The sequence below is a fragment of the Hibiscus syriacus genome, unplaced genomic scaffold (genome assembly GCF_006381635.1).
Source record: "Hibiscus syriacus cultivar Baekdansim isolate YM2019G1 unplaced genomic scaffold, ASM638163v2 tig00110847_pilon, whole genome shotgun sequence".
In the NCBI taxonomy this organism is placed as follows: domain Eukaryota; kingdom Viridiplantae; phylum Streptophyta; class Magnoliopsida; order Malvales; family Malvaceae; genus Hibiscus; species Hibiscus syriacus.
The window spans coordinates 1,019,237-1,032,342 of record NW_024062888.1 but is presented as its reverse complement, the minus strand read 5'-3'; the positions used below and the strand labels follow the sequence as shown (position 1 = coordinate 1,032,342).

Below are 13,106 nucleotides of genomic sequence, written 5' to 3'. Positions count from 1 at the left end.
AATAAAAACTTTTTTTTTCTAAATCAAGTAGCTCAAACATGTACTTTTCATCTCACTTCAATTATTGCACTTTTCATTCCATTTCAAACCTTTGCCTTTCACTTTATTTATTTCATAGCCCACTGTAAATCAGTGAGAATGCAAGATATGCGAGTCAATCGAGCATTCACTATAATGCACAAGTACTGTAGAACACAATATCAATGTGTCACTTTAAGGAACACATCACACTATCATCATTTATGTGCAGGCACCACAGTGACTTAGACGTCAAACTTGTGCCATAAAATATATTCCCGATACATTAGCACCACTGACACTTAGACATCATTTATGTGCTAAGTACCTACACACCACCGTTACACAGACGTCATTGATGTGCTCAGAATCATATAGTAGCACCACCATCACAGAGACGTCACTGATGTGCTTTAATCACAATGCAGCTGCAAATGGCACCACCACATTTGTGATGTCACTGATGTGTCAAATAAAAAATGATGCTCTAACTCTATGGCATGCCAATTATACCTATGACTCTCAATGAATTTACAGTTAGCAGTTCATACCCAAAATCATTCAAAGAAATCATTTAGCAAAAAATATAAAATATATATAATAAAACAATTTGAAAATAATTTCTTTCTAAATAATCATAGGTTGACTCATCGCAAGTCTTTCTCATTCCATACTTTGAAATGATAACTAAAATGCACTCACTTGTTAATGTCTCACTAGTAATCTTACTTAGCGTTCCTAGCTTTACTCTTGGACTTTTCCTTTACCTTTAAGATTTTTTGGATCTTGATTCTTTGGATATGGAGGTTCGACAGGTTGCTGAAGGAGAAAGCATATTTCTACACATTTCTAACCAAATATCTCCTTATTAGCCTTAAAATCAATTAAATTATATATTTTTATCCATTTTGGGCCAAAAGACTAAATTACCATTAATGAATTCTCAAAATTACAATTGTGCCCACTCCATTTTCACTATTTTAATATTATTAAATAACCATAAACATATCATCTCTAAATTTTTCTTTTTGACCCTCCAATTTTCCAAAATTTCATTTTAGTCACTAAATTGTACTATCTCACTTTATAGTGCAATTCTCACCAAATTCCACCAATCCAACTTAAATTCCACTAATTAAAAATATCCATATAATTTTTCCAACCTAAATATACCTTCCTTGAAATTATTGTAATCTTCCAATTCTATCCGGTTCTTCAAAAATATATCAATCTTTGTCATTTAATAAACCTTTATGCAAACTTCAGATCAAAATTCTGAAACCCACTAAACTTATTTTCTTGAGTTAAACTACTAATTCACAAATCCAAAATTTAACTTTTGAAAATTTACATTTTTATTCATTAAACGTTTACAACTTTACCCTTTAGTCTCTAAATTTTCATATTTTACATTCTAGTCACCAATCTAAAATTTGGGATATTAAAATATTAATTGATGATTTTTGGACCAACGAAGACAATAGGTAGTGACAGCCGATGACGGCTGTTGTCAATAGCAACTGGTGGTTTTAAACTAAACTCGAAATAAAAAAAAAGTGAAGCACGACTCGACTCGTAAGCTCAAAAATTTTAAGCTCTACTCGAAATAAAAAAGTGATGCTTGACTTGAACTCAAACTCGAACCTTAAGTATTGATAGAGAAGTAGCAGTGGATGATGTGAATGTTGCTCTCGTTGAGGGAACAAACCTAGGAAAGCTCTAGAATTGATGAAGAAGCGAATGACTTTGAATGGGTGTTTTGAAAGGTGGCGACAAGATTAGGGTTTATGTATACTTTTAGTTGCTAGAAAAATAGACAAGGAAAAAATATTAAGACAATAAAATGAAGGATAATAAGATTAAATAAAAGACAAGAGAAAACAAAAATGTAATAGAGTAGGGCAAAAGACAAAGCATGTAAGAAAAGAAAGGATATTATTATCTTCCCCAATATATTTATGGTTTGATCTTTGTGGATGATGTTTTATTAGAAAGATGATGGAAAGATGAGAAAGATGGTGAAGATGAATTTGAAATCAGATGGTCGGATTGTGATAAAACGCAATTAAAAACTTACCCTGGTAGGTATAGGGGTTAATGCAAACCTGATAGGTTATATAGGGGTGGCGTGATTGATGGATTAGTTGATGATGATGGCGTGTGGATAATGAAGATAGATGGATATGTCCTATCGAACTCTCCTAATCTTAATAAAAAGGCAAACTTGATGAGACAACTTTAACCAACCCCCTAATCGCAATGAAAAGACAAACCAGAGTGTGAAGTTCTCTCTCTCAAGAACTCGAAAGAACTAAAGAAGAAGATGCTTCAAAGACACAAGACAATCATCTCTTGCAAAAACAATCTCTTTTTGTATTGGATATAATAGAAGAAAAGTTGATGATTTACAATGAGGGGGAAGACCTCCTTATATAGTGTTTGAGGAGTCCTTGTGGGAACATGATGAAGAATAAAATAACAATAAATACTATCCTAATCCATGTGATGTGGGCAGCATCAATTTGGGCCCTTAATGTAGTGCTTGATCCGATGGTGGAGATGGAAACTAGCAATTTTAATGCATGACTTGATCCTCAGCCGTTGGATTTGATGAACGATTCAGATTGAGCTTCTGGAAGGTGGAGGCTTGGAGAATAAGATGGGGGCTGCTAGGGTTTTGTCATTACAAGAAAATTACCCTTATAACCTTAACTTAAACTATTCCTAAGATGAAAATAAGGAAAATTCGTAATTAATTACAAAATCTTGTATAATCACGTATCAAGATTTTTGCATGCATTGTCTTCACTAAAAGAACCATATCTTGAGTTCCCGGTATCGGATTGATGCGATTTAATAGCCGTTGGAAAACTAAGAGACAACCGATCGGATCTCCCGAAGACATGTCAACCAAATAACATCAGGATTCAATTTAAAAAGCAGTCTCAAGTCTGCTGATTTGTTATTCTTCTTTTCCAAGGCTTGATCGTGTGAGTCCACTGAAAGCGTTAGTCTAACCTCCTTTGATGTGAGCCTTATGATGCATGTATCAAGTACATGAAAGCAAAACTAAAACTCGAACTCAAACTTTTTGAGTCGAGTATCAAGTAGCTCACTTCGTCTTTTTAAGAATTCACATCGAGTTCGAGCTCGGATTGATTCCATTCAATTCGAGTATCAATCGAAATTTGTCCAAATTGATCTCGAATAACTCGTGATTTATCTTATCACATTTACAATCCTACTAACATGAGGTAACATCTCAATCAGGAACCTATCAATTTGATAGATGGAAGCGGCTATGGGATAACTATGAATTACCTTCCATACTTTTAGAAAACTTACATTTTACCCCTCCTGAATTAGAATTTTGGCATTGTACCTTGACACAATGATCAAAACGTAATAATAGACAACATACCAAAATTCAATAAATCAATAAAGTAAATAATTGAAACATACTTTTTAAAATTTGATGAATAAAAATATATAAAAATAAAACAAAATGAGCAATCAAATAATTTACCTTGTAATGTTGACTTTGGCCGTGAAAGTTCATAATGTCAATGTTTATTAAAGAACTATTATCATAATTAAGATTAATTAGAAGAAGTATTTTTGTACCTATCAAAATTCATCAAGTATTTTCATTATATTGAACTAATCAAGCAATAAATTAAGGAATTCAATTCTTTTAAAAACTGTTTTATGAAGTTATGATTCTCTTATTTTTAATCATATATATAATGTAATAAGATCTCGACAAATTAGAGTAACTTTTGTTTTAATAGAAAGTCATTAGTTTTATTAAAAATACTAATTATAATTTGTGTTTTGTATAAAAAAGAGTTTAATTTATTTCAAGGTAGTGTTAAGGAAAGTTGATTTAGGGTTAGAAAACGCTTGTATTCTTTAAGCTTGATGAAATGGGTTTTTTTATGGTGGGTTTTTAGAGATAGTACATGAAATTGTATATCATAAAAGTGAATTTATAAAATTTTAAAAGAGATAAACTTGTAAAACTTTTGGGGACGAAAATAAATTATCAATAGAAAATATAAAAAAATTAATATATAAGAAAAATTAAAAATTTTAGAAGGTACGACTGGGGATGGGTATGAATTTGGTTGGGTTTTCGATCAACCCAACTTGAATTTAGAGTGACTTTATTTGATATGAACCCAATTTTTTTTTCAAGATATATTAATTTTATTTGATAGATATAAGAATCTAATTAAAAAATAATATAAAGAGGACATTATTACAATTATCCATAAACATATAAAGTATAATTAAATTATTTATTGAGTCGAGTATTTTTTTTACCCTAGACTTAAACCTTACTTGAGCCGAACATATCCTCCAAAAAAATCTAGCACGAACTCGATTTTTTTCTTAAAAAAAACTTAGTCTAATAAGAACAAGTTAAAACCTATCAAATTTGAGTCGTGCTAATTTCTAATAACGACCACCCCACACATCTCCTCCTTCCACCTGATCTTATTCTAATTTAAAGTCATCGCAAAATAAACAAAATTCTAAATATCTATTAAAAGCATGAGATAACTTTTAGATTTATTTGCAAAATTGCTTACATTTCTTAAACCAACAACTCTTTTAACTTGTAGGTTACATTTTCCATACGAGTTATGTCAAGTCCTTCTCCGTTTTGAACATTATCAATGATCACAAAGTTGAAAAGAAATGGGAACATGAAACCATTCTTTAGATTCATTTGGAATTTGTTAAATACTAACACTTCACATTTCCAACCAGAAGAGAAAGTAATGTCTTCATTCCTAGAAAGTTGAGATTAAGACTAAAAACAACTCCACTTCTTCATTCCTAGAAAGTCGAGATTAAGACTAAAAACAACTCCACTTTTAACCTAAAATACCAAGGAAATTTCATGACAAGTTTCTTGGGTCATAGTGCAAAAATGAATAATCTTCACAAACACGACCAATGAGCCACTTTTGTCCCACAGCAGGCTCAATGTTAAGGTTGCATTGTCATTTGATCTTCGATCCCGGGTGGTGGTGTTTTTCTATCGAATGAGGTCCGGGCTCATCCGGGGCTCCATCTCTTATCTTTGAGGTTGGTTTTATGCTCGATGTTCCACATGAAATAGCCCAGAAAAGGATGAAAATAGTGAGCAGCAAAAGAAGATACCGATGCCAGTTGGCATAAAAAACAAAGCATCAATTCTCCACCCAACACCATAAAAAGACGATTGCATATACAACTTTCTTAGCCAATAGTAAAAGAAAGTGAAAAAGAAGATATGCTCCTGGTTCTTCAACAGAATTTATGACGCCATGCAAAAGAATACCAATTACAAAAGGCCAAATTTGGCATCAGAGAAGATATTCAAGGTCAGCGGAACATCGCGGTATTGAAATATCACACTTCAGGCAATTCATTTCGCAAATTTGGCAAGCACAAAACAAAATTACGTTATAACCACTCCAAACGATACACATCATTCACAACAACTCTTTTCAGAGAAACAAGCCAAGAGAAATAAATATGTGCAGATTTCAAGCAGGCATAACACACAGAAATTCTTTCAAAGATTTTTCCGAGAGAAATCCGCATGTCATGCATCCAAGAACATCAGGCATATGATAAAGTGAAAAATGGCCATTTGATGCTTGATATATAGGCAATGAAAGAATGCCTTGAATTTGACCGGGCAGGAATAGTTCCTTTAGGTCTTCTCCCGCATACGAGCCTAGTGCTTCTTCCAATGGAAAGACTAGGGAAATGTCTTTGTAGTCTCACTTACATCATTAACAGAACATAGCCATAAGAAGGGTATATTTTCGAGAGGCATCATTTAGATTCATGGAATAAACAACTCCATTCCAACAGGATATCGACCTTAGTTTCAGCAAGTAGACAATTTTTTCACGATGCATTTGGAACACCAACCACCAAGATTCAGGAAAGATAAAGAGAAACTAAAAGCAAGCCTTTCAAATAGTCTCCTGCAAAACCTATATGTAACTAGCTCCAATGCATACATGTCACACATTCCATAACTCCACTGTGCACAAAAAAAGTCAACCGAAAAGACAACCACCGAATACAGTAGCAGCACATGGGAGAGATAATCATATTATGCCATCGTACACGAGCTCATTTACAAATCCAAAAGAACCCAGTGAAGGCCACACAGATTATACAAGCAGCGTCACATCAACAACTGGCAATACCACATACACTTAATTGCTGCTCTCACATCATTAGAATCTTCACTAAACAAGAACCACCACAAAAGGTCCATGGGATGCGGGCAAAATACAAATTCAGGAAAGGAAAAATACTTCCCTCTATGAAAGGAACATTGGCAAGTATTACCAGAAGGCAACCAAAATTCTTGCAACTAAATAAAATGCGGATATATAAGTCTCAAAGCAAAACAAACTCGGACACAAAAACATACTGGGTACATTGAAATTGTAACAAGAACGAAATAAAATACATTAGAAAATGGCATTGTTTAGCTTAGTGGTAAAAATAATTCATTTAACAACAAACATAGTAACAGCTTTCTGGTGCAGGTTTCCTACACCCCCAGTAATTTATATAGAAAAATAAAGAACTACACTTAACTTATTAAGCTGCATGCATGATAGAATAATCAACATTATGGCAACATCAACCAAGAAACAAAATTCCAAATACAAAGATGCTATCCGGCAAAAATGGAGAAAAAAACATTAACTCGCTAGATTTATTATTAAAAAACTATAAAAAAGATTTAACATTTTTTAAAAAATGATTTCAATAACAAGGGCTGTCAGTCACTTGATTCATGACAGAAAACAACAGGAGCGCCACTAATATTATAGATATAAACCAGGAGCCAAATTGATAATTTCATACATGTCTCAATATATGGGCATACAATTTTCATATAGTAGAAGATAGAATAAAGCTAACCTGCAATCATTTTAAAACACCACAAAATGTAGCAACATATAGTGTCTTTAACAAAAACATAACTACTACATACAGGCAACTACACAATACAGCACAGAAGTAACAGAACTCAGAGCAAAGCAGGAAAAGAGCCAAAAAGTTTCAACCAATCACACACAAGGAACAAATACCCAAAATAAGGCATACGGGTAAGCACAAACAAAAGAAGTCAACTCATTCTAACTAATCTAAAGCAGCCATAACACCTCATGTAGCATAGAAGAAATTACAGCAGGCCAAATCAAGGAGGACTACCTCAGTAGAAAGGTGGTCCGTTGGGGTACATTCCACCAGGTGGAACTCTTGGCACAGGGGAAGTCCCTACTCCTTGGTGATGCTGACTGGGGAAGGCAGCTGCGGAAGACAAGCTATAATGAGCAGTCTCCGGATACCCTCCAGATGGCATCCCAACAGTGCTTGGTGGCAATCTATATAATGAAGATCCTGCAGCTGAACCACTTAAACCAACACCCGCACCAGCACCACTCAACCCACCATAGCCAGTTGAACCAGGTCCACCATAACCACCATACGACCCACCAAGCCCGGAACCATAACCACTACCACCACCAGCAACAGCAGCACCTCCACTCGAACCCAATGCCCCAACACCTGATGAATTCATGTGATGAGGATGACCCACTGCACCAGGCGGTCCTTGCAACCCACCTGGAAATCCACCGTAACCACCCATACCACCTGGTCCACCAGGAGCACCATAACCATCACCATGACCTCCCACCCCCATCTCTGTATTTCCCGCAGCCCCAACTCCACTTTGCATCATCCCATCTTGTCCTGGCTTCCCTTTTTTCCCTTCTATAGCAAGCTTACAATTCAGTTGTCTCCCATCAATGTTCTTCACCGGCTCCACCAGCGCCGACTGAGCCCCTTCTGCAGTCTTATAAACAAAAAGAGCAAATCCCTTTGATTTTCCAGTCTGCTTATCGAAACCCAAAGGACCCTCTTCAATTTCCCCATACTGAGAAAAAAAGAGCCAACAACCTATCCGCTGGCATGTCGTACGGCACATTGGCCACATAAATCTTCCTCATATGAACATCCACAGGGTTACTATTCGTACTGGAATTCCCAGCAGCCGCCAGCTGCGTCACCGTAACTCTTCCGTCGATTTTTTTACTGGGTTCTTTAAGAGCAAGCAAAGCACCATCGACGTGCTTAAAGGTAACAAATCCATACCCTTTCGATTTCCCAGTAGTCTTGTCGAGAATAACGACCGCTTCTTCGAGTTCTCCATAGACCGAAAAAAGTGAACGAAGGCCGTCGGTTGTAGTATCCCAACCCAACCCACGGATGAAGAGCTTCCGTTGAGATGGATCTTGATCGGCAATAGATCGGATGGCGGAAAGAACATCCACGTGATGACAAACGGCGCCTTGGAGGATGTCGAGGAGTTGGTCGACGGTGAATCGCTCGATTAGCTTGCGTCCGTCTTGTGGGGTTAGTTTTGTGATCAGGTCCGGTTCCGATACCTGTGAATTAACACCGTTTTCATCCAACTTACGTTTCATCCAACTTTTGAACATTTCATTTTCATCCTCAAGCTATGATCTTCATCCTTTATTGGTCCCCAATTGTTTTTAATATTTCAATTTTATCCTAAATTATTCATATATACTAATCACGGCTCTTGTTAATAAAATCATTAGGCAAATTATATTATTATATGTTTGAAAAGAAAAGAAAATTTAGGTTAAACTATGGTTGAAATGGATTACATACTTGGTTGAATTTGGGGATGAAATTGAAAGATCTAAAAGTTAAGAGACTAATTTAGAGTGAGATTCATAGTTTTGGGATAAAATTCAAATGTTCAAAATTTTAAGGATTAATTTAGAATGAGAATCATAGTTTAATGATGAAATTGAAATATTTAAAAGTTTAATGACTAATTTAAAATAAGAGTCATAGTTTAGGATCATATGATGTGATTAACTCTAAATTATTATAATACGTTTCATTTTTTGTTGTTGAAAATTGTTGGTTTTATAACAGAAAATGAAGTCAATTACAAGCAAGATCTAAACTGGATAATGAAAGAAAAACAGGAACAGACACGACCTCAGCAAAGAAAGAGGGAAAACAAACCCTCAAGAACAAATACTAAACCAACAATCAAACAAAGAACCTCGAAGTGCACTTCAATGCATATAACAAAACCATCCGAGAAAAACATGCAAACGCACAGGCAGTCAACACTCAGCCATGCAATTGAGCAATAGAACTACCGAGCCTACAAACGACTGCAGTCAACCTCTGCAGCCAACATTGCTGCGTGAGGCGCTTCTTCAATCCAATAGCGCTCATCCCAACATCGCTGACCTCACGTGCAACTGCATGAGCAACCTTATTGGCCGCATGACAGCAAAAACAGAAAACAACATATCCAAACACTTTAGCGGCCTCATTAATATCACATATGATGGGGCTAATTAGTGAACCATTAACATGCGACACACCCAACTTCTTGATCACTGTGAGAGAATCCCCTTCAACAACTATCCTCGTAAACCCAAGGTCCTTTGCAAAAATCATAGCTCGAAGGCAAGAAAGAGCGTCAGCCACGAAAGCGTCAGCCACGAAAGCATCAACCACATGCCTATGGGGATACAAACACACTGCCATAATAAGACCCTCAATATCACGAAAAAATACCCTAGAAGAAGCCTCCTTAGAATGAGTATTATACGCCGCAACAAAATTCAGCTTCACCAGAGTCCCAACTGGAGCCTGTCAACAGTTAGAATAATTCATGGCTTTCGGGGTCAGAAAATTAGGTATTGCAGCAGTTTGAGCTATAAAAGCAGTAATGGATGATAGAGTTATCGAAGCCAACGCCACAACTCCTTCATGAATCACGTTGTTACGAGTATACCAGACCACCCAAAGAGTAATCAACATCACCCGTTGAAGCTCATCCTGGAGATTTCCAAAGAAAGAAATTATCTACTCATGCCAACAAACGTCCCCACTTAAAACATGAATTGAAACACCCTGAGCAGCAAACAATTGTCGAACAAACCAACAATCCCTCATGATGTGCTCCACAGATTCTGGCGAGCCTTGACAAGAAGAACACCAATTATCAATGGCAAGCCTTCTCTTCTACAGATTTGCATAAGTCGGGAGAAAATAGTTGACAACCCTCCACCACATAACAATCTTCACTTTAGCCGGCAGATTCACTTGCCACATCTCTGAGTAAAACTTCGAAATAGGAATAGGAGTGGAAAACTGACGCTAGATAGAATAACGATTATCCTGTAGGCTAGTTCCAACAGATGATTCACAAGAGAAAATTCGTCAAAAAACCAGAGAAAAAAATCTCTAGAGTTTAATAAAATATTATAAAATCAAAAACTATCCAAAATCAGTCCACAAGCCGGACTGTTATAGCAAAAAATCTTGTTTATCGGAATTTTACAAAAAATAGCAAAATCCCGAAAATCACTCTAAATTGAAATTCAAAATAAAATAAGCAATCTGCAAAAAATCCGGCCGAAATCGGATTTAAAATGACTTACTAATTGACAATCGAAATATTACTATAAATAGTAAAAAAGATCTAAATCTAGTGATTCGGAGGGGAAAACGACAGAATTTGAGATCGAAAAAAATGCCACATGTAGCTCAATGTGGACAGTGTGCGCGTTGAAAAGAGCTTTCCGGATTGGGGTCTTATGCTCGATTCTGACACCCGTAGCCAAAGTTATGACCAAAAGACTGAAGCACACTCAAAACGGCCCTAACGAGGAACATATCACAATCAATTTCCGCCTTTACGCTGATCTGTCAACTCATGATATCTCAGCGCCATCAAGGTGCAATCTGACAGCTCAGTATCATCTATCTCGGATTCTTCTGCATAAAAAACGGTGAGGAAGAAGGCAAATAAGCCAACTCAGCTCCCAACAACCTATACCAACTCTTCATATTGTAAACACCAGAACCCTCTAGTCTCTAAATGATCTTATCTGGCAAGCTAGCTTTAGATAAAATGGATGGAGCAAATCAAGGACACTTTTTCCTCATCAAAAAGGTCCTGAATATGATCATACTTCCAAGTAACCGTGGAAACATCAATGAGGTCAGAAATAGTTGTGTAGTTGACGTTGATAGACTGAGTTCTAACATGTCTATCACCATTACTGGGGATCTAAGGATCATTCCAAATATTCACATTCACCCCGAACCAGTACGCCAACCATAACCTTTCTCTACCAAGCCCCGAGCACTCCAAAGACTCCTCCAAATGTATGAGGGATTGGATCTTAATCTGGTGTCTAAGAAAATATCCCCCATACAGTATCGAGGCTTGAGGACACCCGCAAAAAAATATAGCTGGGTTGGTTGATGAGACGCCAACATTGTTTAGCTAGAAGGGCCACATTAAAATGTCAAAAGTCACGGAAACCTAAACCCCCACTTGATTTAGGAAAAGTGAGTTGTCACCATGTACACTAGTGAATTACCGATTTCTTACCAGAACTCCGCCACCAAAAGTTAGCCATTGCTTGCTCCATGAACCTGCATAAATTTGAAAAAAAACATAAAACACTGCATGGCGTAAAGTGGGATAGCCAGAAGAACGCTTTTAATAAGAACCTCTTTGCCCCCATGTAAAGGAGACAAATCCCCCAGTTGTCAACCTTCTTGTTAATACTATCCAGATAGTAGCTAAAAGCCACCTTTTTACTTCTCCCCACCATAGTCGGCAGTCCCAAATAGAGCTCAAGATTAGAGAAAACCAGAACACCCAAAAACGTTCCCACTTGGACCTTAAGTTGACACGGGACATTTGCGCTAAATAAAACAAGCAATTTTTCAAAGTTTACACGTTTTTTAGAAGCATTACCATAAACTTCAAGCATGCCCTTCATATTTTTTGCACTCGTTATGGTGGCATTGGCAAACAAAATACTGTCATCGACAAATAGAAGATGGCCAACCTCCAACTTTTCACAACCTATTGAAACACCTTTGATGGACTCCTCCTGACTTGCAGCGTTCATAAGCACAGATAAGCCATCAACACACACAAGAAAGAGATAAGGACTCAAGGTATCCTCTTGCCGTAATCCCCTAGATGGCCGAAATTGGGAACCAACAACACCATTGAGGCCAACTACATATGGAACCGAGCAGACACAGCGCATAAGGAGATTAACCCAGCTCCCAGTAAAACCCAACCTTAACAACATACCCTCCAAGAACGACCACTCTACCCTATCATACTCTTTACTTATGTCCACTTTAAGAGTACAGAAACCCCAGTTTCTAGCACGCTTCTCTTGCATCACATTCAACACCTCGTATGCTATCATGATATTGTCCGATATTTGACGGCTAGGGATAAATGCCCATTAGGCTTGATCAATACACGCATCCAGAACAACCGTAAAACGATACGCCAAGACCTTGACCACTATTTTATATAACACATTACATAAATTATCGGCCTAAACTGGGCCATGCCTTTCAGTTGAGCAACTTTTGGAATAAGGACAATGTGGGTGTTATTTGTCTAGCTCACATCAGACTCTCCGTTAACAATCGATAAGCAATACGAAGTAACATCATCACCAATCACATTCCAATATTTTTTGGTAGAACAAAGTAGGGAAGCCATCATTACATGATGCCTTCGAAATGACCATCTCTTTGACTGCTTTCCAAACCTCCTCTACGCAAAATAGGGAAACCAATAACCTATTCATTGCATCATCCACCCTCGGCTGCACCTTATCAAAAATTGGTGAGGCATCACCGGTTGAATAGGCCTGAAAAAGATCCTGGAAATAACAACTGGCCATAGAAAGTAACTTGGGGGATTTAGTTATCTAGTCAACACAAGAATCAACTAAACCCTTCACAGTGTTCTTCTTGTGTAGATAAGATGTAACACCCCAACCCGTATCCGACCCGGATACGAATCCGAGGTGTCACATTGACTTTTCAAAACGTTTACTGTTACAAAATAGCCGAAAATTCAAGTTTTACATTGAAAACTGAATAATTTATATTAAATTCAATCATATAATTTTACAAAACTGATCAGAGCATGTTGAACTAAATCTTTA

At 36.7% G+C, this 13,106-nt stretch overlaps 1 pseudogene; it reads right to left on the bottom strand.

Annotated features, from left to right (window-relative positions):
- Positions 1-7,260: 7,260 nt before the first annotated feature.
- Positions 7,261-8,537, bottom strand: LOC120143367 (annotated as a pseudogene).
- Positions 8,538-13,106: the final 4,569 nt, after the last annotated feature.